The 27,896-nt window shown below is 44.6% G+C and overlaps 1 protein-coding gene and 1 pseudogene across 1 annotated transcript in view; both read left to right on the top strand.

Moving 5' to 3' along the window:
- The window catches only part of LOC124973409 (zinc finger protein 709-like), an 87,634-nt gene that overhangs the window by 40,521 nt on the left and 19,217 nt on the right, over positions 1-27,896 (top strand). The window lies entirely within an intron of this gene.
- On the top strand, positions 681-1,281 carry LOC124973415 (peptidyl-prolyl cis-trans isomerase A-like; annotated as a pseudogene).

Below are 27,896 nucleotides of genomic sequence, written 5' to 3'. Positions count from 1 at the left end.
CGTTGCAGGTTCAATGCCAGCCTCACAAACTTACTTAGACCCTGTCTAAAAAGAAACAATAAAAAGTGCTGGTGATGTGGTTCTCTTCTAAGGCACTTCTGTGCTTAGTCCTCCTTCAAATAAATAAAGAAATAAAAATAAAATGGCTAATATAGAAAAAGCATATGTCAAGAAAATTTTAAATGGAACTGAAATTTCATAATAAAATGTGTTTATTCAAGACAACATGATTAAGTAAAGAATTCCAAAGAATCAAGAAACAAATGAGATTATAATAATGTTGATGAATAAACATAAAATGTACAAGTTAATTATTTTCCTGTGTAACAGCAATGAAGAATTTAATTTAAAATTAAAAACGTGATTTGTCTGATAAGTGGATGATGATATATAATGGGGGGAAAGGAGAAGGGAGGAATGGAGGAAGAATGGATGGGTTGTAAGGAAGGAAACGAGGGACTGGAGGAAGATAACGGATTGAGGCAAACATCATTACCCTATGTACATGTATGATTACACAAACGGTGTGTCTCTCCTTCATGTACAAGCAGATAAATGAAAGTTGTACCCCATTTGGGTACAATGAATTAAAGAACAACAAGAACAACAACAACAACAAAAAAAAAAAAACATGAGGCTTTCAAGACACCACTCTCCCCTGTGGTCATTCTCTGTCAACCATGGTCAACCCCACCACGTTCTTCAACTTCACCTGTGAGAAGAGCCCTTGGGTGGCATCTCCTTCACATTGTTTGCAGACAAAATTCCAAAGGCAGCAGAAAATTTTCTTGCTCTGAGTCCTGGAGAGAAAGGATTTGGTTATAAGGGTTCCTGCTTTCACAGAATTATTCCAGGTTTATGTGTCAGGGTGGTGACTTCACTCGCCATAATGGCACTAGTGGCAAGTCCATCTGTGGAGAGAAGTTTGATGATGAGAACTTCATCCTGAGGCACACAGGTCCTGGCATCTTGCCTATGGCAAGTGCTGGGCCAAACACAGATGGTTCCCTGCTTTTCAGATGAAAAGTGCTGCTGAGACTGAGTGGTTGGTGGCAAGCACGTGGTCTCTGGGAAGGTGAAGAAGGGGATGAACATCGCGGAAGCCCTGCAGCGCTCTGGTCCAGGAAGGTAACACCAGCAAGAAGACCACCATTGCTGAGTGTGGACGACTCTCGTACGTCTGACTTGTGTCTATCTTAGCCACCAGACCATTCCTTCTGCAGCTCAGAAGAGCTCCCTGGCACCCATCTGCTCCCAGTATCCCATAATCTTTGTGCTCTCATTGCAGTCCTTTGGATTCCATATTTTCCTTATTTCCCTCCCAAGTCTAGCTGGATGGCAGAGTTAAGTTTATGATTATGAATAGAAGGTAAATGACAAAAAATTAATTAAATTAAAAAGAAACACCATTACTAAGGCAAACTATAAAAATTTTTAAAAAGAGAAAAAAGAAATACTCTTTTACAAACCTGACTAACTTTCCATGACAAAATTTAAAAAGTCCTAATGACAGAATCATAGACAATATGATCAGTGGAGCCATACTTCATGTTCATGGGTGGAGTATGTCACTCTTGCCAAGAAGTCAGTTCTCTCAAATTTCAATTACAGGCTGAATAAAATTTCAATAAAGTTTTTAGTAAGTCATGTGGCTGGTAATGAAAAGTGGTTCTAAAACCGATAAGCCAAGGCAAAAAAAACCAGTTCACACAAATGAAAGCTACATTCACAGAATGGACATAATAAGAATTCAAGACTTACTATAAAGCTACAGGATAGTGTGATCAGTGACAAGGAATAGATGAAAAGACCTACAAGACGGAAAAGAAAACACAGAAATAAACTCACACAAATATAGTCAACTGATCTTTGATGAAGCAGGAAAGGAAATTCAATGCAAAAATTCTGGCCTTTCCAATAAGTGTTCTGTAATACCCTGGTATTAACAGGCAAAGAACTGAATTACACACTGACATTACAAGTTTCACAACATTAAGTCAACTATGATTCACACATCTGGAAGGAAAAGGCACACCTTTAGTTGGAGCTCTGGCAGAGCGCATGCTTAGTATATTGAAGACCGGGTTAATCCCCAACACCAAAGACACAAAACCAAAAGGCCTCCATATTGAAAGTAATTTAAAAATTTATAACTTCTCAAAAGTAGCAGAAAAAATTCTAAAGAAACATGGGTTTGGCAATGAAGTTTCATATGAAACAGCAAAACCATGATCCATGAATGAGAAAACTGAAAAATTGGAATTAATTAAAATTATGTCTTCACACAGTGGATGCTGACACATGATGAAGGAGTTGGGGGAGGTAGGGAAGAATAGAAGTACTTCTGATTAGACAAAGGGGAATGAAGGGAGGGAGGAGAAATTGGAATAGCAAAGATAGGAGAATGAATTGGACATTACTCTCCATGTTCATATGTGAGTACACAACCAATGTAATTCCCCATCATGTACAACCAGAAGAATGGGAAGCTGTATCCATGTATGTATAATAGGTGAAAATATATTCTACTGTTATGTGTAACTCAAAAGAACAAATAAAAAAAAAGAGGGCTGTGGCTGTGGCTCAGTGGAATAATGCTTGCTTTGCACATGTGAGGCACTGGGTTTGATCCTCAGCACCATATAAAAATAAAAACAATAAAGATATTGTGTCCATCTACAACTAAATTTTTTTTTAAAATGGGGGCAGAGCACATACTTCTGTACTGTCTCTAACCATTCATCTAAATGTGCCATATACCATTAATCTTAATGTGCCATATGCCATTCATCTAAATGTGACATATGCCATTCTCGTTTCATTGGTCAGAGAGAGTCATGTGGTTATGTCTTGTTCCACAGAAAGGAAACACAATCCAACTTCCAGAGCGAGCAAGGAAACAAGCAAAGTGTGAAAAATATCTGTCACATTTGGACAATCCTTTAACCTATAACCTGTGTTCTCACAGTCGGTCATCTCCTGGTCATCTTAATACTTTCACAAGCTACAACCAGACAGTGCTTTTCCTACCTGTACACAATCTGTGAACCCTCAGCCATCGTGGACAAAACAAGAATGGAACTGTCAATGACAGCAGAACATAAAGATGGAAGATCTCAAGTCCCATAGGCAGGAGAACGGTTGAGTGAACGGTTGTATGTTAGGTATTTTCATTATAATGTGCCTTGGTGTGGGTCTGTTGTAATTTTGTGTATTTGGAGTCCTATAAGCCTCTTGATCTTGATTTTCCATTTCATTCTTCAGATTTGGGAAATTTTCTGATATTATTTCATTGAATAGATTGTTCATTCCTTTGGTTTGTTTCTCTAAGCCTTTCTCAATCCCAATAATTCTCAAATTTGGGCTTTTCATGATATCCCACAGTTCTTGGAGATTCTGTTCATGATTTCTTACCATATTCTCTGTTTGTTCAACTTTGTTTTCAAGGTTAAATATTTTGTCTTCGATATCTGAGGTTCTGTCTTCCAGCTGTTCTATCCTATTGGTTATGCTTTCTATGGAGTTCTTAATTTGGTTTATTGTTTCCTTCATTTCAAGGATTTCTGTTTGTTTTTTTCAATATCTCTAACTCTTTATTGAAGTGATCTTTTGCTTCCCGTATTTGCTCTTTTAACTGTTGATTGGTGCTATCATTCAATGCCTGCATTTGCTCTTTCATCTCATCATTCAGTGCCTGCATTTGCTCTTCCATCTCATCATTTGCTTCTCTGATCATTTTAATCATGTACATTCTGAACTCCCTTTCTGTCATTTCTTCTGCTATGCTGTCATTGGATTTTATTGATGTAACATGTAGATTTGTTTGGGACATATTGTTCTCTTGTTTTCTCATATTATTCAGGAATCAGTGGGTCATTAAGATATTGCAGACTTCCTCTATTGACTTATAATGTCCCTGAAGATTGCTAGTATATCCCTTTTTATCCTACAGTAGCCTGCAGTCTTGGAGGAAGTTGATAATGCGGTGCTCCACAAGGAAGCTGCCTCTCTAGGGTTGGTGACCCTCAGGTGGGGTATATTCCCTGATAGTGGGCAGAGCTGCCTCCACTTGTTGACCAATGGTCATCCAAAGGGGAACTAGGCTGCGGGCTGAGGCAAGGCCTGTTTCAGCCTGTGTCTCTGGTTTTACTGTCCTTCTGGGAAAACCTCACCCGGTAGGGAAGACTCACCCAGTGGGAAGGTCTCGCTGGTCAGTTCCCCTCCTAGAGGTTCCCCTCAATCTACAACTACCACCTGGGCTGGGCTGTTTTCCTCTGCAACGTTCCCAGGGGTCCGGACCTACCTCCTGGGCCTGGGAGCCCCACCCTTCACAGACGAGACCCCTTAGGCTTCCTCTCCTCAGAAAATCTGCCCGCAGTCCTCGAAACTTCGCTCCGCCCCTAGGCTTGTCTCTGTGCGACTCTTCCACCAAGAAGCCGGTCCTGGGACCCTGCTCTGCACCTAATCACCTGGCTATGCAGCCCCTCCTCTGAGCCACCACCTGGAGCCCCGTACAATAGCCCTGAGACCCAGAGACCCGCCACACACCTCTTCCTCCGGACAGCCGCCCAGTGTTCCGACACAGTCACTAGGAGTCCAAGCAACTCACTTCGAGTCTCCTCCTCCCGCCAACCGCCCGTAGCCCTAGGCAGTCACTCCGAGTCCACGTGACCTGCCCTGTTCCTCCTCCTCCTCGGGGGGTACCCCCCAGGTGTTCAGGAGTGGTTGCTCAGAGACCAAGCGACCCACCACGCTCCTCCTCCAGGCAGGCCACCGGTGTTCAGGAGCAGTCGCTTTGAGTCCAAACAACTCACCACTCGCCTCCTCCTCTGGCAACCGCCTGTGGCTCTGATGCAGACACTCCTAGACCAAGCGACCCGCCACGCTTCTCCTCTTCCTCCGGGCAACCCCCTCCCCGGTGTTCAGAAGCGATCACTCTGAGTCCAAATAGCTCACCACACAGCTCCTCCTCAGGCAGCTGCCTGGAGCTCCAGTTGTTGCTCCGACTCCAAGCGCTGTGCTGAGCTGCCTCCTCTACGATGATCCCAGTTGTCCGTGTTTACCACTCCAGTGGGGAGAGAGGCATCTCGCCGAGCAACTCTACTTCACAAAGGTCCCTGTGTTCCAGGGCTACCGCCCCATGTAGGACACCTCCCCAATGGGAGAGACTCACCTGGCGGCTTTGAGTTGTCCCAAGTCTCTCACTATCTCCTCTTTTGAATCCTGCGTCCTGGAGCAACATGAAATGCAGCCGCCCTCTAGTCCGCCATCTTGAAAACCTCTGTATATTAAATTTTCTTTCAACAGAACAAAAGTACCAAGGTTTGGAGTTTCAGCTTCTCCTTCTCCTGTGACAACCTGATTTATATTTCTATCTTGCCTTTTAGAAATATTTTCTAAACTTTAAGATCTATTAATAAAGGACATGTTATAGTTGGTGAAAAACTGAAGCTAAAATAAATGAACCAGTCTTTCCAAGGCAGCAAGCCCAGGGAAGGGCATCCCTGACTGGACACAGCTATGTCAGCCTCAAGCTCAGGGCATTTTATCCTCCTTGGGCTGGCCAAACAGCGGTAAGGTTTTGGCACCACCATGCTGGGGTCAGTTTTCCCTGCCCCTGGGGATACCTTTTTACCTTTCACAATTCTGAGGGAATCCAGAGGGCAGGAATCATTTTGGATCTGGCCCCTCAATACCAGCATCCCACTTCCTGACCAACATGTCTTCAAGGAATAGGAACAGGGCTTGGGGGAGACCATGTCCCAAGGAGGGAGCTGTCTTGATGAGGCCTGTGCCAGGAGATTCCTCAGAGCCAGCCTCCAGCTGCCTCCTTGAGAGGCTGCACCCACATCTCAGGCTGTCCTCAAGGAGAGGCTGACCTAGGGCCTGAAATTCCCTGCACCCTACAAGGCAGAGGGCAACTGGAGACAACTGTGACAGTCCCAGAAAGGACAGGACAGTGGCAGGGGACAGAGGATCCTGTAAAGTGGCCAAAGGACACATGTGCCCAAAGACATTCATTAGGAATTTGTGCTTAGGGAAGCAAAGAGAGGCATAAGTACTCCTTTATATACATATATATACATAGTTGTTAATGGACCTTTATTTAATTTATTTATACGCAGTGCTGGGACTCCAACCCAGGGCTTCACACATGTGCCAGGTAAGTGCTCTACCACTGAGCCACAACCCCTGACCCCATGAGTACTTCTCAAAAGCAGGTTCCAGGTCATTCCTCTCTGCTTTCCACACCTGGGAAACGTTCACCCAGAATTTAAAAGTGGGGTTGGGCACTACTCAGTGAAACACGACAGTGAAAACTCTGCCACTTGAGTGCAGCCTGCGCAAGGGACAGTTGATAGTGCGAGGCTGCAGCTGGCATGGGGGAAGGCAGAGGGAGCTGGAATTTTAGGGGTCTGCTGCCAGCCGACAAGGAGCAAGCCTTCCAAATGGAAAATGGATCCCAAACCCCGCTTCCTGCAGAATGGGAAGCTGGCTGTGGGGTGCGCAGGTGGCTTCTGGAAGGAAGGAGGGACAGACGGGGCGATTGGGCCAACTGTCACACTCGGATACCACCCGGAGTCCAGATTCCCTGACGCCCTCCTGACTCACACAGACTGAGAGCCTCAGGAAGCAGGAGCTGCCCAGAGATGACCCAGGGAGGTCAGCAGCAGGCAGGCACCTGATGCCAGGTGTCGCAGCCCAGTCCACCACGTGGGCCAAGGTGATAGGCACCAGGGCCACCTGCCCTGGGAGCTGGTCCACACACTCCTAACTGACCGCGGGACCCACCACCCAGCCCACCCTCGGGACCAGGTATCAGCAGCCCAGTGTCACCGGCCAGTGGGGACACACAGGGCCTTGCTCCGCAGCTCACCCGCACACCGGGCCCCCATGGCAGAAGCTGGCCACATGCTCACCGTTTTTGGCCTCAGAAGTGATCCTCCGACCTCCCATGGGACCTTCTGGCACCCAAGCTCTCGGGGTAAGTAGGCTGTGCAGATCCATCAGAGTCTCCAGAGCATTGGATGTGGAGCTAGGAAAGGAAGGAGTGGAGGGTGTGAAAGGAAAGCCCATGGACGTGGCAGGAGGCCGCCCTGCTCCTCCGTCTGAGCTCCTGATTGGACAGTTCCACCCCAACACCGCTGATGGACAGGCCCCAGGCACCGCCTGGGGATTGAGTGACAGCTAATGTAGTGCCAGCCAAAAACCGTGTGCAGTGGTTCGTCGCTGATTGCTTGTTTGTGTCTGTCTGTTTTATTGCCCCAACTCCCCTTTGTGTAAAAACATCTGAGGTGAGACCGGTGGCTTGTACATTTTGTAGACTGCTCTGGAAGGCAGTGGCGAGGACTGCTAAGGAGGAGTGTGGGCGGAAATCTAAAACAATAAACGTGGAGGCAAAATGCGTGGTACTCCGGGCCTAGAGAAAGAGAAATGGCGCAGAAATGCTCTGCTATCAGTGTAAGCTCGTGATGTGGAGCTACACACCTGACTCCACTGTGGGGTAATCTGTGGGAGCAAACTTCGCATCTCTAGAAGTGAAGCCCGAGACAGAGCGTGGGCACTGCTCAAATGTGAATTGCATCCTGGGCCCACCCTGGTGTCTCCAGCTCCTTCTTGCAAAAACCCAGAAACCACTCCAGACATGGGAACTGATATAAGAGGGTTTATTGAGCAAACAGAGTGTATCCCTGCAGGGTGAGAGAGAAAATGAGAGGAAAAGAGAGAGCGCACACACAAGAGACAGTGTAAAAAGCAAGGAGGAGACAAAAAGAAAGTGAGTAGGAGAGAGAGCATGAATGTGAAGAGAAGAAGAGAGAGAAAATGGTACAGGGGTATCCTTAAGCAGTCAAATTCCCTGGGCTAATGGGACCAATAATGGAGAAGGATACTTGCAAGCTGACTGATGAACCAATAGCTAGCTAGGTTGTTCACAGACTGACAAGAATTTGGGAGGCGGGGAAATAACTGCAGCATAAAGGGTGGGGAGCAGCTTTTTATTATATTTCATTCCCCCATTTCTGTTTTTATAAGAAGATCTTTTGTTTTCCAGTTCTTTCCCCCCTTATCTCTCCTTCCTGCCTCCGTGACTAGGCCTGGTTTTGCAGGTGAGATGTAAAAAGTCCATTCTCTGTCCAGGGGCAGTGTCCAACTTAAAGAGGCAGATGGCTTTCATGGACTTCATTTCCTTTATTTGACTGATCCCCTATTTCTACACTAACTGCCTCTCCCCAATTCTGGTTTCATTCCTGTAATACAAAGCTGATACCCCATCTCCCAACCACTTGTCTATCTGTGCTCCACCCGCCTCTGACGTTACAGGAATTTCCGGTCTATGTTACAGCCATTTCCTGCTTCCCACATTACGTCCTAACATGCTAGCTAGCTATTGGTCCACCAGTCAGCTTGCAAGTATTCTCTTCCGCTATTGGTTCCTTCCAGCCGGGGGGGGGTTCCAATATCTGGGAGAAGTGTTCACGCCATCTTTCTCTTTCCCTTTCTTTTTGCCCCTGAGCGGATGTGCTAGTCGTCTGCATAATAAAGTCTCTTGCGTGAGGCCTTGTGTCCACCGTGGATCTTTCTGGCAGCTATTGTCGAGCCTCAACTGAGACGGTCGTGCACAGCGACAGTTCTGCGGGAGGGGCTGGAACCGCCGGGAGTCCCGAGATGAGCTGCATTTTTCCTTACATTTGGTGCTGTGGACTCGGGATGGGTCCTTCTGCTGACTAAGCAAGCGGAACCCCATTCAATGCCCCAGTGCCCGCGGACACAGGCTCACCTCACCTTCCATTTACCCAGATGCCCAGTTTTCTGCATGCAACACCAGACTCTTAATTGGTGAGTTCCCCTTAGGCCAGTCCCCTAGACCACTTAAACACACCTCTGCTGACCTGAGAAGCAGCCATTGAATATCCGGGGCTCTCGAGGCTGCTGAGGTGTGGGGGTACCCCCAGTCACAACTTTCAAAGTTACGTTTGGTCCCCATAGTTGGTCTTATTTGCCGGGTGGATTCCTGATTTTACGGTGGAGATTCTCTCTCAGGGTTTGAGGCTCATTTGTTTCTTGGCTCTTTGGGCTTGAAATCCTGATCAGGTCCTCAAACACTCTCAGCTCTATTGCCTGGTAGGCATGGGTGTGTGTGACGACCGCATCTTTGCACTACCTTCTCATATTTACCTAACACGTGGTCGTGGGATGCCTCAATCACTAACTTAGGTGTTTCTCAGTCTTCAACATGGGATCTAGGACTTCCACCACAGCAAACTCGCCCTTGAGATGTTTATTAAACAATCTCAAACACCTTCACCTGTTCCCTGAATTAGAGTCAACCTGTCCTTTAAGTAGTAAATCAGAATGGTCTATTTATGACACCTTAAATTCTAGCATTATACCAGGTATAATTATATGTATAATTATACGAGGTATAATTAAATACAAATGTGGGCAACCTGGTGAATGGAAAGAGACTTTTCCCCTTCGTGTTTTTCCTTTCTTTCATGCTAAACCTAATCTTTGCTTTCCTCAAAAACCTGAACACGTTCCCCTGGCTTCTCCTCCCCCTTTTAACCCTTCCTTCTCTTCTGAGTTTGATCCAGCTGATGAATCATTCCCTTACAGGCCTCCTGCTGCAGAAACCCCCTGTTCATTCCTCTCCTTCACCTCATTCCATTTCTCCTTCTGCTCCTCCATTCAGCCCACCAAGTGCTCCCACCACGCGGTCTTGTGCACATGTTCTAGCTCCTTTACAGGAGGTGGCTGGCATGGAGGGAGTAATCAGAGCCATGTTCCTTTTTTACTGTCTGATCTGTCCCAAATAGAGAAGCAGCTAGGCTCCTTCACCTCCAACCCTGCAAACTTCATTAAGGAATTTCAGTACCTTACCCAGTCTTATAACCTTACCTGACATGACATTTACATGATCATGTCCAACACCCTAACCCCTGAGGAATGCAGGAGAGTTTGGGAACAGACATGCAATTATGCAGATGAGACTCATCAATCAACCCCAGCCCACCCCATTTGGGCTGAAGCAGTACCAGATAGGGAACCCTATGGAACTATAACACCGAGGCTGGGTGTCTGCGGCAGGATGCATTTCAAACCTGCATCCTTGCAGGTCTACAAAAAGCCGCCATTAATCTCATAAGTGAATTCAGTAAAGTAGCGGGATATAAGATCAATGCACATAAATCGAAGGCATTTTTATATATAAGCGATGAATCTTCAGAAAGAGAAATTAGGAAAACTACCCCATTCACAATAGCTTCGAAAAAAATAAAGTATTTGGGAATCAATCTCACAAAAGAGTTGAAAGACCTCTACAATGAGAACTACAGAACACTAAAGAAAGAAATTCAAGAAAACCTTAGAAGATGGAAAGATCTCCCATGTTCTTGGATAGGAAGAATTAATATTGTCAAAATGGCCATACTACCAAAAGTGCTATACAGATTCAATGCAATTCCAATTAAAATCCCAATGATGTACCTTACAGAAATAGAGCAAGAAATTATGAAATTCATCTGGAAGAATAAAAAACCCAGAATAGCTAAAGCAATCCTTGGCAGAAAGAGTGAAGCAGGGGGTATCGCAATACCAGATCTTCAACTCTACTACAAAGCAATAGTAACAAAAACGGCATGGTATTGGTACCAAAATAGAAAGGTGGATCAATGGTACAGAATAGAGGACACGGACACAAACCCAAATAAATACAATTTTCTCATACTAGACAAAGAGGCCAAAAATATGCAATGGAGAAAAGATAGCCTCTTCAACAAATGGTGCTGGGAGAATTGGAAATCCATATGCAACAGAATGAAACTAAACCCATATCTCTCACCGTGCACAAAACTAAACTCAAAATGGATTAAGGATCTCGGAATCAGACCAGAGACCTTGCATCTTATAGAAGAAAAAGTAGGTCCAGAGCTTCAACATGTCGGCTTAGGACCAGACTTCCTCAACAGGACACCCATAGCACAAGAAATAAAAGCAAGAATTAATAACTGGGATAGATTCAAACTAAAAAGCTTTCTCTCAGCAAAGGAAACTATCAGCAATGCAAAGAAAGAGCCTACAGAGTGGGAGAAAATCTTTGCCAATCATATTTCAGATAGAGCGCTAATCTCCAGAATCTATAAAGAACTCAAAAAACTCTACACCAAGAATGTAAATAATCCAATTGACAAATGGGCTAAGGAAATGAATAGACACTTCACAGAAGAAGATGTACAAGCAATCAACAAACATATGGAAAAATGTTCAATATCTCTAGTAATAAGAGAAATGCAAATCAAAACCACCCTAAGATTCCATCTCACCCCAATTAGAATGGCAATTATCAAGAATACAACCAACAACAGGTGTTGGCGAGGATGTGGGGAGAAAGGTACACTCTTACATTGCTGGTGGGGCTGCAAATTAGTGCAGCCACTCTGGAAAGCAGTGTGGAGATTCCTTAGAAAACTTGGAATGGAAACACCATTTGACCCAGCTATCCCACTCCTTGGCCTATACCCAAAGGACTTAAAATCAGCATATTACAGAGATACAGCCACATCAATGTTCATAGCTGCTCAGTTCACAATAGCCAGATTGTGGAACCAACCTAGATGTCCTTCAATTGATGAATGGATAAAGAAAATGTGGTATATATATACAATGGAATATTACTCAGCCATAAAGAATGATAAAATTATGGCATTTGCAGGCAAATGGATGAAACTGGAGAATATCATGCTAAGTGAGATAAGCCAATCTCAAAAAACCAAAGGAAGAATGATATCGCTAATAAGTGGATGATGACACATAATGGGAGTGGGAAGGGTTAGTGTTGGGGTTGGAGTTGGGTTTAGGGAGGGGGGCAGGAATGGAGGAAGGAAGGACTGTATAGATGGAGGGGAAGGGTGGGAGGGGAGGGGGGAAGGGAAAAAATGGCAGAATGAATCAAACAACATTACCCTATGTAAATTTATGATTACACAAATGGTATGCCTTTACGCCATGTACAAATAGAGAAACAACATGTATCCCATTTGTTTACAATAAAAAGAAAAAAAAAAAAAGCCGCCATTAAACCCATTAACTATGACAAACTTCAGTAAGTAATACAGGACAGAACTGAAAATCCATCAGCATTTCTAAGTCGCCTCACAGAGGCCATGCTCAGGTATACTAACCAGGATTCTGAGACTCTGGAGGAATGGCAGCTACTTATGACTTATTACTTTTCCCAAAGTTACCCTAACATAAAGGTTAAATTGAGGCAGTTGGATAGGGGGCCCCTTACTCCACAGCCAGAGGTCCTAGCAGTGGCATTCAAGGTTTATAACAGAAGGGAAGAAAAAAAAAAAAAAAAAACTACCAAATGCTGGCCAAAGCCCTTCAACCAGCTAGACCTGCCCAACTGTCCACCGCTAGGGGCGCCCAAGGTCCCAGAAGACCTCCAAGCCTATGCCTCAAGTGCAGGCAAGAGGGCCACTGGGCACGAGCCTGCCCCAACCCCCAGCAGCCCCCAAGTCCTTGTCCAAAATGCCACCAACTGGGACATTGGGCAATGGATTGCCCTGGGGCTCAGAGAAGTCCCAGGTCATCCTCGCCCCCTCCCTCCAGCAACTTGCTGGGATTGGCAATGGATGACTGAAGGGGCCCGGGACTTCTGCATCCAGTGACCATCACTGCTCAGGAGCCCCAGGTGACCCTTACGGTGGCAGGCAGGCAGATCCCTTTCCTTATAGACACTGGAGCCACCTTCTCAGTGCTGCATGAGTTTTGGGGACCCACTTCCCCTGCCCAATCCTCTATCGTTGAGGTAGAGGGAAAACCATATAATCCCTTACAAACCTCTCCAATAAGCTGCCATATAGAACAAATTGGTTTTACTCATTCCTTTTTGATAATTCCTTCATGTCCCAATCCCCTTCTGGAAAGGGACATCCTAACCAAATTGGTTGCCTCTATTTCCTTCTCACCCACCATGCGCCTCAGCCAAGACTCCTCTGCTATTCCTCTCCTTACAGCTCAGAGGCCCAATATCCCCTTCCCCAAAGGAGCCTTGTAGGACTTCAACCAATCATCCAGGATTTAAGGCAGAAAGGCTTCCTGCGCCCTGCCAACTCACCTTATAACACTCCCATCCTAGCTATTAGGAAGCCTAATGGATCTTACCGTTTAGTACAAGACCTCCACATCATTAACTCAGCAGTGGTCCCCATCTTTCCCATTGTATCCAATCCTTACACCCTGCTTTCCTCTATCCCTTCTTCCACCACATACTTTTCAGTGCTAGATTTAAAGGATGCATTTTTTACTTTCCCACTTCACCCTGATTCACAGGATCTCTTTGCTTTTACTTGGACTGACCCTTTCACTTGAGTTTCTTCTTAGATGACCTGGACAGTTCTCCCACAGGTTTTCCGAGACAGCTCTCATCTCTGGTCAAACGCTAACCCCTCTCCAGCTCTTAATCCACAGACTTATTCCAACCAATACTCAGCCACTCCTGTGGGACCCTTTGGCTCAGATTGAAGATCATGAAACACCAGACAACCATGCCCAGCCATGAAGACTGGAGTCCTGTTTGTAATTTTCCTAACCACTAAATTTTTTCCAATAGAATGCCAGCTGAAAAAGGGGAGCCCTCTGTCTTTTTATATAGGAGGAGTGCTACTTCCATGTCAACTAATAAGCTTGTATTACAGGAATATCAGGATCTTACAGAAATCAGAGCCTGGCTAGAGGTGTGCCCCCAGAGGAACTATGGAGTCCCCAACTCCTTCCTGCCATGACAATATCTCTCCCCTGAATCAGCTCTATGTCCACACTCAGCAGGAAGCAATTACAGAAGACTGACCTTCGTCCATGTACCCAAAAAGATTTTTTTATAAAATCAAATATGGAGGAATGTAATAGAAAGCTGATACACCACCTCCCAACCACTTATCAATCTGTGTTCCACCTGCCTCTTACGTTACAGAAATTTCCGGCCTATGCTACAGCCATTTCCTGCTTCCCATGTTATGTCCTAACATGCTAGCTAGCTCTTGGTTCACCAGTCAGCTTGCAAGTATTCTCCTCCACTATTGATTCCTTCGAGCCTGGGAGATTCCAATATCTGGGAGAAGCGTTCACGCCATCTTTCTCTTTTTCTTTCTTTTTGCCCTGGAGCGGACGTGCTAGTCCTTCACATAATGAAGTCTCTTGCATGAGGCCTTGTGTCCATCGTGGATTTTTCTGGGAGCTATTGTCGAGCCGCAACTGAGACAGTGGTGCGCAGCGGCAGTTCTGCGGGAGGGGCTGGAATCGCCGGGAGTCCCAAGCTGAGCTGCATTTTTCCTTACAATTCCTCCCTCTAGTTTTAGGAACTCCTTTCTGCTGTAGGAAAAGGGGGTAGATGACCACTCTGACTTCTTCGAGCTGAAAGGGGGCAGCATGGGGCAAGCAGTTTGAAGTTCCCTTTTTAGAAATCAGGTAAATTGAGGGGGTCATGGTAGAAGACTGGTTGGGAAGAGCAGGTTGTAAAGACATCTGAGGATGGGTGCTTCTATGAGAGAAAAACAAAAGACATGAGTACTGAAATGAGTACAAGATAAATGTTGCAGAATCTGGAACATGCCAATGCATATCATGAAGATGACAGAAGTCAATAATCCCTCACCAGGGGGTGAAATAAGTGAGATATTCCCATAACAAGGCCTAGCAAAGGCGGAGAGGACAAGACCTTATTTGGGAAATTTAACATTGTCTAGGTTATCAGGAATGTGAATACAACATTTAGTAGAAATAATAGCAAACACAGATTAAGCCTACTTGTGTCTGTATGCCTTAAACTGACTAAAAACTTCTGACTCTGGCAGTTTCTCTTGATAGTTATCAGGTACGTTTGCCTAAGACTCTCTCTTTTGTAGCTTCCAGTCTTTATATTTTGGTTTTAACTGTTTTGCTAGGTGTCTAAGATCAAGCTGGTCAAATTGACCTGTTCCTGTCTTGTTAAAGAGTCTGCTGAGTTCCCACAGGGGTCACTCATGGGGAACTTGAGAGCAACTTCTTAACTCCTTAGTGCCATTTGTTAGGCAGGGTCTCCTCAATGAGGTGGCTTCCCTTTAAAGCATCAGGGATGTCTCCCTTTTCCAGTGACCCTCCTCTGCAGCAGGTGCACTGATTGGCTTTTTATTCTCTAGTGGTCTCATTAACCTCCCTAATCGGGAGGTCGTGTGACCCAGAGTTTCAAAGATCCTTAGAGAAGTCCTCTTGTTCTCTGGGTTCAGGCTGATTTTGAGGGCAAGATACTGGTTTTTCTTGGCCTCTGTATTTAATCTCAATCTCTAAGTTTGATATTAACCATCCAGTAAGCCAGTCTCATCAGTCATAAAGTAAGAGTACTGGACTTTAATTTCAAGGTCTCTGACTTTGCAGTTTTTTTTTAACCCCCTTTTATCTAATTGGGGTCTACATTATCTGTCCAATAGGTGATGGCTTAGAGTTTCAAGTTAATTTATGGTGTTTGCTCTTGAAGCAGTACTTCTGCAAAATATTAATCAGGCAACAGTTTACAAGGAAAATACAAAATGGAATCACCAACAGCAAAACATTTAGTTTGTGCAATAGCTATCTTAAATTTTGGCTCAGTTATTTATTATATCCTGTGTTTGAGATCACAGTAATCTTTACAACAAACATCAAACTTTTGAACACAACTTTAAATGAGTTAAAATCTGGCTTATTTTGGAGCCATTCTAACATGCAGTAAGGTGGGAGGGGAGGCGGAGCCTTATCTCGGGTAAGGCATGGCTCTTTACAAATCTTAAGTGAAGTGTTCTAATTCTGTTGTTGATCTGTACTCCTTTCTTAAATGTCATTTTAAGAAGTTTACATATATTAATTCCTGAGTCTGTATGAACATTAGTTAACATCATTTTATCTAAAACATGAAATAAAGAAAGGCTGAAAGAGCTTTTAACTTTCCTTTTGTGTGGCAAAGTGGCAAAATGCTTTCATGTTTCACAATAATAACCTTTAAACAAATCGGGCTCTCACTAACTTTTAGAAATACATTTACATTTAAATTTTTTATCTCAGTGTAAAAAGTAACAAATTTTACATATACCCTATTGATGACAGGTCTTATAATAGAACATTAAATGATAGAAATAAATCCCCAATAACATTACTCTTATAAGTTTGAAATTACCATTACAGACAAGTTTAATTTGGAGAATAGCAGCTTGATACATTTTCCACTTTAAAGGCTTGTATACCTGGAAAATATGAACACATTTAATATACAAAGAATGACCATTCCACCATTATTACCAAATTTAGTTTTTAAAGAAAAATTTAGACTCTGTAACATAGTACAATACTGTAAGAGTTGTTGTTTAACCATGATTGTATAAACCCCAATTTTTAAGACTAGTTGTTCTAAAGAAAAGAGCTTAACAGACATATTAAGAGTAAATTTTACAAACCTATGAAAGCACCAATAATGTTTAAGTATGTTACTCCATGGAATTTAAGGAGTTGAGAGTACTCGATGTTATTTAAAAACTTTGTAAATTAATCAGTTGTCTCTAACAAACACATTTGAGTAATACACGTCAACTTAAATTCACTCATCTTATTGTAAAAAAAAAAAAGAACAAGGGGCTGGGGAGATAGCTCAGTTGGTAGAGTGCTTGCCTTGCAAGCACAAAGCCCTGGGTTCAATCCCCGGCACTGCAAAAAAAAAAAAAGAACAAGATATCAGACAAGTGTACCAACAGTATTTGCTATCTCTTCCCTGTTGAAGAAAAGTCCTAGAAAAATTGATGTTAGACATTTTATAACATCAACATTTTATTAGTTTGGCCACCTAGAGATTTGTGGGTTAATTTTAAAGACATTTTACTTCTATTAGTTTACCCAATTTAAATTGAAGTCTTTTAAATCATGTGAATTAAAAGTATTTGGATCCATTTTTTGAAATTTTAATTTTATGCATGCTTATACTTAACACAAAAGCAAAAACCTTGTAATGTTTATCTCCATTACAATGTAATAGATTTCAAAAATAACTCTAGAGTTGGATAAATAACTGATCAAAAATCATTAACCTAGGTATGTAGGATCAAAATTGTGAGCTCAAAAATACAGCATTTAAGAAAATCAAGAGTCCTAGAAGAAAAATGGTAATGGCCATTAATTATAGCATGAGAGAATGAGAAAGAGAAGGGCAGAGAGAAGGGTGAGAGGGAGAGAATGTTCTGGATTGCAGTCCAGGAGAAATTTTAAATGGACACTTTTTTTCCTTGGCTTTGAGTCTGGTCTCCCACTGTGCCTTCTGGCTTCTGCCATTTACATTTCAATGTAAGCCTTGACTGAGATCTGAAAGGAGCTGAGATAACAGGTTCTAGCAGAAACTTGATGCCTAGGACATTTTAACCCTTTTTCCTGGTTAGTAATCAATTCAGGTTTGGATGCAGAAAATTGTGAAACATTATCTCCCACTACTTGTGAGGAATGGGGCTGCTGTATCACACTCCTTACTGGGACATGCCACTGACTGTTGGGCTGGTTACTCCCTCCACACCGGCCACTTCCCATAGTGGGGACTAGAATACGTATGCGGGACCTCGTGGCAGGAGGACTAGGTAGGCTGGGCAGGGGAATGGAAGCAGAGACAGAATGGGGTAAAGGAGATGGAGAAGCAGGGACCGGAGGGGCCTCTGTCACAGTGGACTGGTATCGGGGTGGTTTGTTAGCTGAGTCAAAGTTGGAGAGGAGGAGGGATTAAGAGGGGAAGAAGAAGCCAAAAGGAAGCGTTCAAGTTTGCAAGAAGAACAAAGAAGCGTAAGAAAAAAAAAGACTTGAAGATAAGGAATCCCTTTCCATCTGCCCGCTTGCTCACAGAAGCTGTGTGCCATTACGTGGCCATTTTGGATTGATTATTTGATGGTTTTAAGCCAGGGGTCAGGCAAAGGGTTCTAAAGTTGTCTAATCCCAGGGGTGAATCTGCCAGAATGGAGGACCCAGATCCCATGGTGGAGACTGATACAGCTGAGTCTGTGCGCCAGCATCCCAAGGCCACCGATTAACAGACTGGAGATGAGAAGGCAGCACAATGATGGGGTCATCACCCAAACATCAGTGTGGGCCGAGCAAAAGCCATGAGGGTTGAGGACCTGACATCAGGGTTTATGAGAGTGAGTGTGAGTGTGAAGAGGCACCTCAACCCTGAAAGAATCTCCACCATAAAATCAGGAACCCACCCGGCAGATGAGACCAATTAAGGGGGCCAGCCGTAACTATAAAGTCATGACTGGGGGTACCCCCCATCCTCAGCCTCCTGGAGGGCCCCAGATACTCAATGGTCACCTCTCAGGTTGACAGAGCAGTATTTAAGTCGGCCTAGGGGAACCCGACTAGAGAATTCACCAATCTGAAGTCTGGTGATGAATGCAGAGCAGAGCGTCCAGGTTAATGGAATGTGAGGCTGTGTCCGGGGGCACTGGGGCATCAGATGGGGTTCTACTTGCTTAAGAGACAGTGGAAGAGCCCATCTGAGTCACAGCACCAATGTAAGAACCCAAAAAACACTCTGGACACTGGAATTGACATAAGAGGGTTTACTAAGCAAACAGAGTGTCTCTCTACAGGGTAAGAGAGAAAATGAGAGGAAAAGAGAGAGAGATAGCATATGCAAGAGAGAGTGAGAAAAGCTAGGAGGGGAGTAAAAGGAAGTGAGTAGGAGAGAGAGAGCATGAATATGAGGAGAAGAGAGAGAAAATGGCAGAGAAGTATCCTTAAGCAGTCAATTCACCAATAATGGAGAAGGATACTTGCAAACTGATGAAACAATAGCTAGCTAGGATGTTCACAGACTGACAAGAAGTTGGAAGGCAGGGAAATGACTGCAGTGTAAAGGGCAGGGGAGCAGCTTTATATTATATTACACTTCCTGTGGAGACCATCTGTGCCAATCTCATCCCAGATCAGCACTGGTCATATTGGTGGTGTAGTGCTCTTAATTTTTGTTCAAGCAGGCAAATCTTCAAATGGCTCTTCACTAACCTTCAAGGAACTCTGCAGAGGATGCTCATCCAACAGGCTCCAGTGCCCTGCCTGCCTGGTCCCCCAGAGGAAGCCCTCATTAAAATTATTATCCCAAAACAGGCACAGACGAGCAACTGCATGGAGTCCAGCCATGTAGGACACCAGATGACAGAATGAAGTCCCAGGATTGACACCTGAGTAAACCAAGCTGGTCCTCAACACTCTCCTTCCCATCCTGCCAGCCATGCCAATGAGACAAACTCACCAGGGCTCCTGTCCAGGCGGTCCCATCTCATTTCCCCACTTATAGGTGTGGACTGCCCACATGGGAACAGATTTAGGACTGACCTTGCATGGGCCTGCCCTGTGTTACCCGTGAAGGCCTCCTGATATGTGGTTGAGAACATCTAATATGAGGTCCGAGTTAATGCATGTAACGCTGGGCCTGTTTTCTACTAGAGCTTCTGAAAGTTGACATACAGCAAGAAAACATTTTAGTCTCCTGGGTGTTCCCTTTCAAGTGAGCTGGAATAGGGACCATTTCTAGGATGTGAATGCTTGGCTATCAGTGATCTAAGTCCTCTTGGAGTCACTCACCAAATACGTGAGTTGAGTTCCTCAAAAATCCATTTCCTGTGTCACTTCCATCAACATGACCTACTCCACACAGCTCTTTTGATTATGACTTCTCATCCTGTTCTCCTGATACATCCTTTAAAATATTATGCAAATGCAGACTTCCTTTCAGCACTCTGGGCTGTCCTGAACGTCGCAAGTGTCCTTGATTTAACTGATCATGGGGTGTTCAGAATTTATTTCCCCCCCAACTCTCTTAAATTTCTGTAAATTTAGATGAAACATGTCTTTCAACTTCTTCCAGTGTGTACAAAGTGGATAACACTGTCACTGACTTCCTAGAGACCTCAAGTGTGTATGGGATACAAGTAATAAAACTCATAGTGTATTGCCACTGGTGGACAATTTACAGAGTTAGGGACAAAGAATTTCAAGATGCAGTAGAAGGCAGCATGGGATACTATTTACCCAGGTTCCAATCATGTAAACATGGAAAATTTAATTCTCTGTTGTGCTTTACTTTCCATTCTGCATCAGGTAAGATAAAGGTTGAAACTGAAAAAAATTTAGTCACTGTCATACTCTGGCAATAGTATTTCCAGCAAATCCCCTAGATTTGGAATTGGAACCATGTGTCTCATTGAAACCTGTGTGGTAGGCAGCTTCTACGATGGTTCATGACCCTACATGGTTAGTGACTCACTTCTCAACAGCAAAATAAAATGCTGAGATATCACTTTGTCTCAGGTTCACGTTGGCTTTATAACAAAGTACCACTGATTACATGTTTTATTAAAAAAATAGACATTTATTTCTCAGAGCTTTTGATGCTGGAAGAGTTTTGGTAATCTCATGTCTTATCAGAGTCTCATTTGTTCTAAAGGGTGTCTAGAGTGTAAGATGTGTTTTTAAGGGTAAGGGGAGCCCAGTAGGTGCTCAGTGTAGAAAGAAGGCCACCACTTGGTTATCATATGAAACCCATGAGTGACCCACACCAAGCACCCTGATTTATACAGTAGGAAGCTGAATGTTGTCCTCTCTAGACCCTGTTTACAACAGGGGCTATCTTAGTTTCAAGCTACCACAGAGGTAGAAATCAGGACCCCAGTACTGCCCTCTCCAGGGTGTTGTGGACAGGGTCCTAATCCAAGCTGAATGTTGTGAATGTTGTGGGTCCTCCTGCAACAGCTACAGTCCTAGGGAATGTAACTGGAACAATTCATTGAGTTCCTCTTGCTTGGTTGGCCCCAGTCACTTCTCTCCTCTTCTTGTTATTAAACTTGTGATAATTTTCATTTCTGTTATTCCCATCCAGAAATCAGTGTGTGCATAACATTCTGCACATATGCAACTGTGTTGTAAGAGAGACGGTGTGATTCTTGGTGCTGGGAATGACACAGGAGGACCTGTGGCCAGCAAGCAAAGCCTGGGATGGGAGCAGGCACCACACAGGCAGCAGAAGCTCAGCTTTCTAATTCCTTTGAGAAAAGAAGCTCAGGGACTCAGCTCTCCACCCGTCATTGTTTCTAATGGTCTAAGAAAGAAAGCTGAGAGTTTTTCTGAGTTCTTTCCATGTAAAACACCATGCACATGTTCAGCGATCTCAAAAACATGTCTGCAAGTGAGGCTCGGCACTTTCTCTCACACTGAACATGGCAAATATAAAATCCTGCCATTCAGAGAGGGAATGGTGGATGTCATCTCAGATTAGCAGGCTCAGGGCACAGGCTAGTCACTGGGCTCCTTCGAATACAGGACTTGGTCTCTGGGGCACACACAGAAGCCACAGTGAACCCACAGGGGAGGACTGCGCTCTCAGTTTTCGTAGTACCTGATTCATGACCACCACACACCTGCACAGGTGAAGTGTTTCTAATGGTTTGACCCCATGTCCACCCTGGCAGGTTGACGGGTCCTTCACCTGTGCTCTGGAGAGCACTGTCTGCCTGGAGCACTCCTGAGCCTGCCTGCTGTTGTCAGGAGGTGGGTGCTGTGTTCCCAGAGGCCCTTTGGGGATGTCAGGGACACACCCACATCTCTATATGAAGCAGAGCTCACCGGCCAGCTCACACAATCTGAAACTGTTCCTGCTTTCCTCTCGAGATGTCCTGAAAGCCTGCCAGCCTGAAAAATCTGTGAGGACCACTTATCAGGCTGAGATTTGGAGAAGCCAGCAGGGGAGACCATTTTGCTGCAGATGGAGAACCCTCAGGAGTGACTGCTTTCTGCTTAGAATTCAACCAGTGGCCCAACTTATCTGGCACTGGAAAGAAAATGATTTTATGAGAGGAATAAGGCAAAACTGGTGTCTTGCAATTATAAGAGAATATAACCACAGAAAATTCTTATCAAATGTTTTGTTGCTAGATTTCTGAATCCACAATGGCAATGTGAGGGACAGTAGTGGATTCATAGCTAATTGTGAGAAACACTCACCTGTCCAAGTCTAAAGAATGGGTTAAAAGACACAAGAGACAGCAAAAAAGACATTATTTTGATGACGGTCTTGCAAGACTGGGTGCCTGGTGGTCAGGGAACTCCAGATCGGGTACAACCAGTGTTTTATCTCCTGCATTGCAAGATCCCTCACCCAGTTCCTCATTGGCCAAGTGCTACGGGGAGCACAGTCTTACTGAAAGGCCTCCTAGCTTTTACTGTCTCCTATTGGGTTATTTAAAAAAATGTATCTTTAGTAGTCCCCACATCCCTTTGTGCTCTTGTGGTGGGAAAGTCCCCTGGATTGAGTGCCTTTTGGCATGTACACAGTTACCTCTTGGTCAGGTGGTGGTAGGTGGCTTCCTTCTCACCTCCTGTTTGCCAACGAGCTGCAAATTTTCACACTGCCATAACTTACCTGTAACTTTCCACCCTGCTCTCCCTCCAGCTGCCTTACCCACATCCCATCATTTTACATTTAAAGCTAAATACTGTATTCTGAAAATACACCCCTGGGCTTTTGATTTGGCACAACCCAGTCACTCTGATGCAGTTTGGCTCTTTTCCAGTCCTGCCGTCTCCTCCTATTGAGCAGAACAACCCATAATGGCTATTTTCAGCATTCTGTGGTTGTTCTAGCTTTTCCTTCCTGCCCAGTCACAAGTTCCAAAGATGCGTAAACATTTTCAGAGTATCAATAGTAATGATCTCACTGTCATTGCCAAGTTCCTAATTAGTCCGCTTCTCATCACTGAAACAACGTATCTGAAGCAAGTTGACTTCACAAAGAAAAAGGCTCATGTAGCTCTGAGTTGCAGAGATTTGAGAACTTGCACCTGGTGATGCCCTTCTTGCTCACAGCACACAAATATGACCACAAACGGGGAGTGTGAGTGAGTGTGTGTGTGAGTGTGTGTGTGTATGTGTGTGTGTGTGTGTTGTCTCTCTCTGCCTATTCATACAGGCCACCATGAAACAATCATGGCTGCCCTAATTATTTCCTACGTTTCCACCCCTAAGCCCCAGAGCCATAAGGAATTTCTACCCTTTTAATACTTCACCATGGAAATTAAATTTCAGTAGCTGAAGGCTTATTCAGCACCCAAACCTATCCAAACCACAGCAGTGGGGAGATTCCACATTGGTGCTTTGATCATCTCCACAGTTCTTTACAGTTCTTGCACATTCTCTCTCTCTCTTTTGCTTTTTTTTTTGGGGGGGGGCACTGGGGATTGACTCCAGGGGTGCTTAACCACAGAGCCACATACCCAGCCCTTTTGAAATATTTTATTTAGTGTATTACATGGCTGTCTAGGGCCTCACTAAGTTGCTGAGGCTGGTTTGGACTTGCAATCCTCCTGCCTTTTCATCTCCAGCTGCTGGGGTTGGAGGTGTCCGCCACCTTGCCTGACTTGCACATTCTCTTGATGGGCTACCATCAGTCTTAATTAATTAAAGCACAAGGAATTCTGAAGTTGAAACTGGTCAAATTAATGACTATTGAAAACAAATTTTGGCACATGCAAATATTTCAGTCCCCAGGACATTACGTTGTTTCTTAAATGTAGTTCAAATATCTTTAAAAATGAGAAGTTGTTTTATATTTTTGTTTCTTTATTCCACCAACAAATAAAATTATGTTTATTCCTGGCACAATAGGATGCTTTTATACAGACGTGAGAGGGCCGTAGCTGACCTACTCCCCTGGCACTCCCTCCCACAGCTGCTCAGTACCTCTCAGTCTACCCAGCCTAAAACAAGCTTTACTGATGACAGTTTCCCTTTTTCTCTTCATATTTGTCTTGTGAATTAGACTCAGTATGTAACAGAGTTTATGTGATTATTTTCCTTTTTGTCTTCCTTTTTCGTTTAGTATCAGTTTTTTAGTTCAATGCACACAATGACAAAGCATCTTCTTTTCAAAACTCACACAGACACACCTCCTACCTTTCTTTAATTCAGTCTTCCTTCACTGTATATTTAGCTTGTTTCTTCATATTTGCTACTGGTAGTGAAGCGGAAATGAATATTGGAATGCAGATGTGCCCACAAGTGCTGATCTCATGTCCTGTGTGTGCACAGCTGGAGGACAGGTTGTGCAGTCATAATTACCTCTATCTTTCTTTCCTCTGAGGAACCTGCACAGTCTTCTCAATGATGTCTGTACCAAATGTCATCTCCACCACAATTCCCTTTTCTCCATATTCTGGCCAAATTTTGATAACACTTTTTTGTGATGAACATCTTAAGAGGTGTAAGGTACTATTCCCTGTGATTTAACATGAAAATAGGAAAAAATATAGTAGAATAGCTTTTGGTGTGGGTCTTAACCATTATGTGTTTGGATAGGACACCAAGAACAAAGGGAATAAAAACAAAACAAAAGAGTGAATACATTAAATCATTCTGAACAACAAAGGAATAAGCTGGTGAAAAAAAATGTTTATTAACCACATGTCTCATTACAGTACTGTTTCTATGTGTACATGGAACTCATGCAAGTCAATAGAAAAAAGAAAAAATCTATTAATCTGATTTGACATGGATCAGAACCTGTACAGATATTTTAAAAGAAGACATAAAATGACTAACAGGTGCTCAGCATTCCTGATCACCAGGAATTGAAACTCAAAACCCTAATTTGTATTCTACACCTCATTTAACTCACACAATAAAAATGAGTATCAAGTACAGGAGATGATCCCACCACAGAAGACCCTGAGACATCAGGCATGGACTACCCAAACTCTCTTTCAACCACATTGTCCTTTCTCAACTGCCACAGAGGTCTAGAAAAGTGGAATACAGCTCATAAATACATCACCAGATAGGCAAGGGATGAAAGTAGACACAAGGGAATGTAGAATATATTAACAAGTCTATATGCAAAGAAACAGACCGTGTGCAAGGAACTGTCACAAAGACATTCATTTAAAATGTTCTCATAAATGCCCAGCCCCCAGTGAATTTTACCATAGTTGGAACAAAATTAGTACAAGTGCTTCAAGGTGAACTCCAAAACACAGCAGATGGTAAATTAGTGATTATCAGGTTCTACGGTGGAGTTTAGGGAGATGTTGTTCAAAGTGCACAAAACTTCATTTAGTTGGGGGAAATGCAAAAGATCCTTTGTAAAATGTGGTGATGACAGGTGATAAGGATGCAATTTTTATTGAAAAGCACCCAGAGAGTAGACTTCAGTGTTCTCACCACAGAAATAGGCATGTGAAGTAATGCATGGTTATTAAGATTGAGTTAGCGATATTATAAGGTGATGGCATTGTATTTCATGATATTGTAAATCCCCAAAACAATGTGACATTCAATAAAGGATATCTTGTAAATGGAAGAGAAAACTTACCTATGTATCATATGCATAAACTGTTACCAGGGAACAGACAATAACCTCTCTTAAAGAAAACCATCAGCCTGTACCTCTTATAAGTGTAGACACATAGCTTCAAAAACAAAGACAGGTTGAATGTAGCAAGATATAACAATTACTGGAAACCAAGCAAAATTGTCTCATGAGCACAAATGTGATTTAGAGAACAAAAGCAATATAACACATTATCATAAGGTAATAAAATATGAAAGCGAATTTGACAAGATTAAGTTTAGCTAAATCCAATGCTCATCCATGATAAAACCTTTAGCACCCCTGAATTACAGGAGGGCTTCTAAGACATGCTGAAAGGCATCTATGGAAAACTTCAGATGACAGCATGATGGAAGGTAAAACCTGGGTGCTTTATATCTCAGGGAATGATAAGACCAGAGTGTCTGAGTTTACTATTTGTATTCAGTATCTAAGTGGATGTTTGCAGAAGGAACAACAAAGAGAAACTAATGAGATTGTATGGGAAGCATATGTAAAAACTTCTAAGGAATTCAAACCCAACAAAAAGTAGGTTCCTACTCCTGAGGACATGGAGTGTGGATGGTCAGCACTGCTCTACCTAAAGATTGTAATACAGTAAAATTTTGAAGAAGTAGTACCGTAAGGAGGAGTACTTAATTAATAATAATACCTCATTGTGCTGATTTCGTAGTAAAACAATGGTATTTTAAATACATTGCATTAAGGAAATCACAACCAATTTCACCTGTGAGTTCCTTTCTGGTTTTTTGAATCATTGGTTTTTGCTGGGGATGGAACGCAGGGCCTTGCTTTTGGCAGATAATACTCTACCACTGAGCTATACCCGAGGTATTGTACCAATTCTTTAAATGCTTTTATGTGGTTTTCAGGAAATTTAAAGCTATTAAAGCATGCATATTTTATTGCAATTGAACATGGCCTTTTCAAAACTGAGGTCCTCCACTCAAAAGAACACAGGTGAGGAGTTTATGCAAATTGAAATTTTAATGTATTCTCATATTGCTTCCGATCTGAACAGCACGTTCGTTTCCACGCGGCGCTGGCGTCTGTGGCTCCCATTCAGGCACCGCCTTCTACACCAGGAGAAATAAGAACCTTTCCCGCCAGGGTCAGGTCCCCGCGGGCAGGGAGTCCTGCTGCAGAGGGCGGGGTCAAGCGCCTGTCACTCTGCTGACTTCAGCCAGGGATTGGGTGGCATTAGCTGTCGCTCGGGGCTGGGGCGGTGCCTGGATGCGTCCGTCAGGGCGCTGGGGCGGAGCTGTCCAATCAGGCGCGGACGGAGGGGCGGGGCGGGCTTCCGCGGTCTCGCGCTCTTTCCTTGCTCAGCGCTCAGCTCCTTCCTCCGGGCCGGGCGTCCTGTGCTCGGGCATCTCCGCTGCGTCTGCGCAACCTGTGCGCCCCACGCGCCCCGGAGGTCCCTCGGGAGGACGGCGGGTCACCCCGGAGGAAGCAAGGTGCGTGTGCGGCCTGGGCTGGGGGGACCCGGTCAGCACCTGCCGTGCGGACCCGGCGTGTGAGCTGCGGAGCGTGGCCGAGTCCGGCTGCGGTGGCCCTGGGGCCTGTCCCCTGGTCCCGGGGGTGGGCTGGACGGGGTCCCCGAGGACGGCTACCTAGGGCGGCGGAGTCCCAGCTGGAGGGTGTCCCTGGGGCCTGTCCCCAGGTCCCGGGGGTGGGCTGGGCGGGGTCCCCGAGGGCGGCTGCCTAGGGCGGCGGAGTCCCCGCTGGAGGGTGGCCCTGGGGCCTGTCCCCTGGTCCCGCGGGGTGGGCTGGGCGCGGGTCCCCGGCTTCGGTGCTCAGCGTGGCCTCACAGGCAAGGACCTTCCTGTGCCTGCTGGCGGGTGCTGGGTGCTAGTGAGAACTGAGGTCCTGCAGGAAGGAACCCTCCACTCTGGAGAGAGGAGAGCAAGTGACCTTCCAGAACCAACGCCCAGCTGCTGAGGTCCCCTCCTTGCCTAGCAGGAGCCACCTGGGCTGCGTGCAGGTTGGGAGTGTGCTCCGCCACCAAGCGGGGGTTCCTGGTGAACTGCGGTGACAGGCTGCTTCCCTGAGCTGGGTCCTGTGTCCTCCATCAGATCTGCTGCCATTCAGTTCCAGTTTGTCCCCAAGCACGTAAGTATTTCATTCCTTGACTGAATGTAAGATTTCTGTGTTCTTGGTTGACGTTTACGTGGACAGGGTAGTGAGATGTGAAGAGGAGAGAGTTCCTGAAATAGTTTCAGTGCTCACTTTAGTGAGTATCTGAACACCTGGGCACCTCCCGTCCAAATAGAGGGGAATGGGCCCTGGGCAGGCCGCCCTCTCTCCCTGCTCTGCCCTACCTGTGCCTGCAGGTGAGCGCAGTGCCACTTCTTTCTCTCATTCCTTGTCTTTCACCAAGTGTGAGGAGGCAGAATGTTCCTTGCTTCTGTCTTACTGAGTTTTCACTAACTTAGTGCTGCATTAGTCCTCTGTCACTGTGGTGCTGTGACGT

This window comes from Sciurus carolinensis (assembly GCF_902686445.1).
Source record: "Sciurus carolinensis chromosome 19 unlocalized genomic scaffold, mSciCar1.2 SUPER_34, whole genome shotgun sequence".
NCBI classification, from domain to species: Eukaryota; Metazoa; Chordata; class Mammalia; order Rodentia; family Sciuridae; genus Sciurus; species Sciurus carolinensis.
The sequence above is the reverse complement of the archived record's forward strand: the minus strand, read 5'-3'. Positions and strand labels throughout refer to the sequence as shown.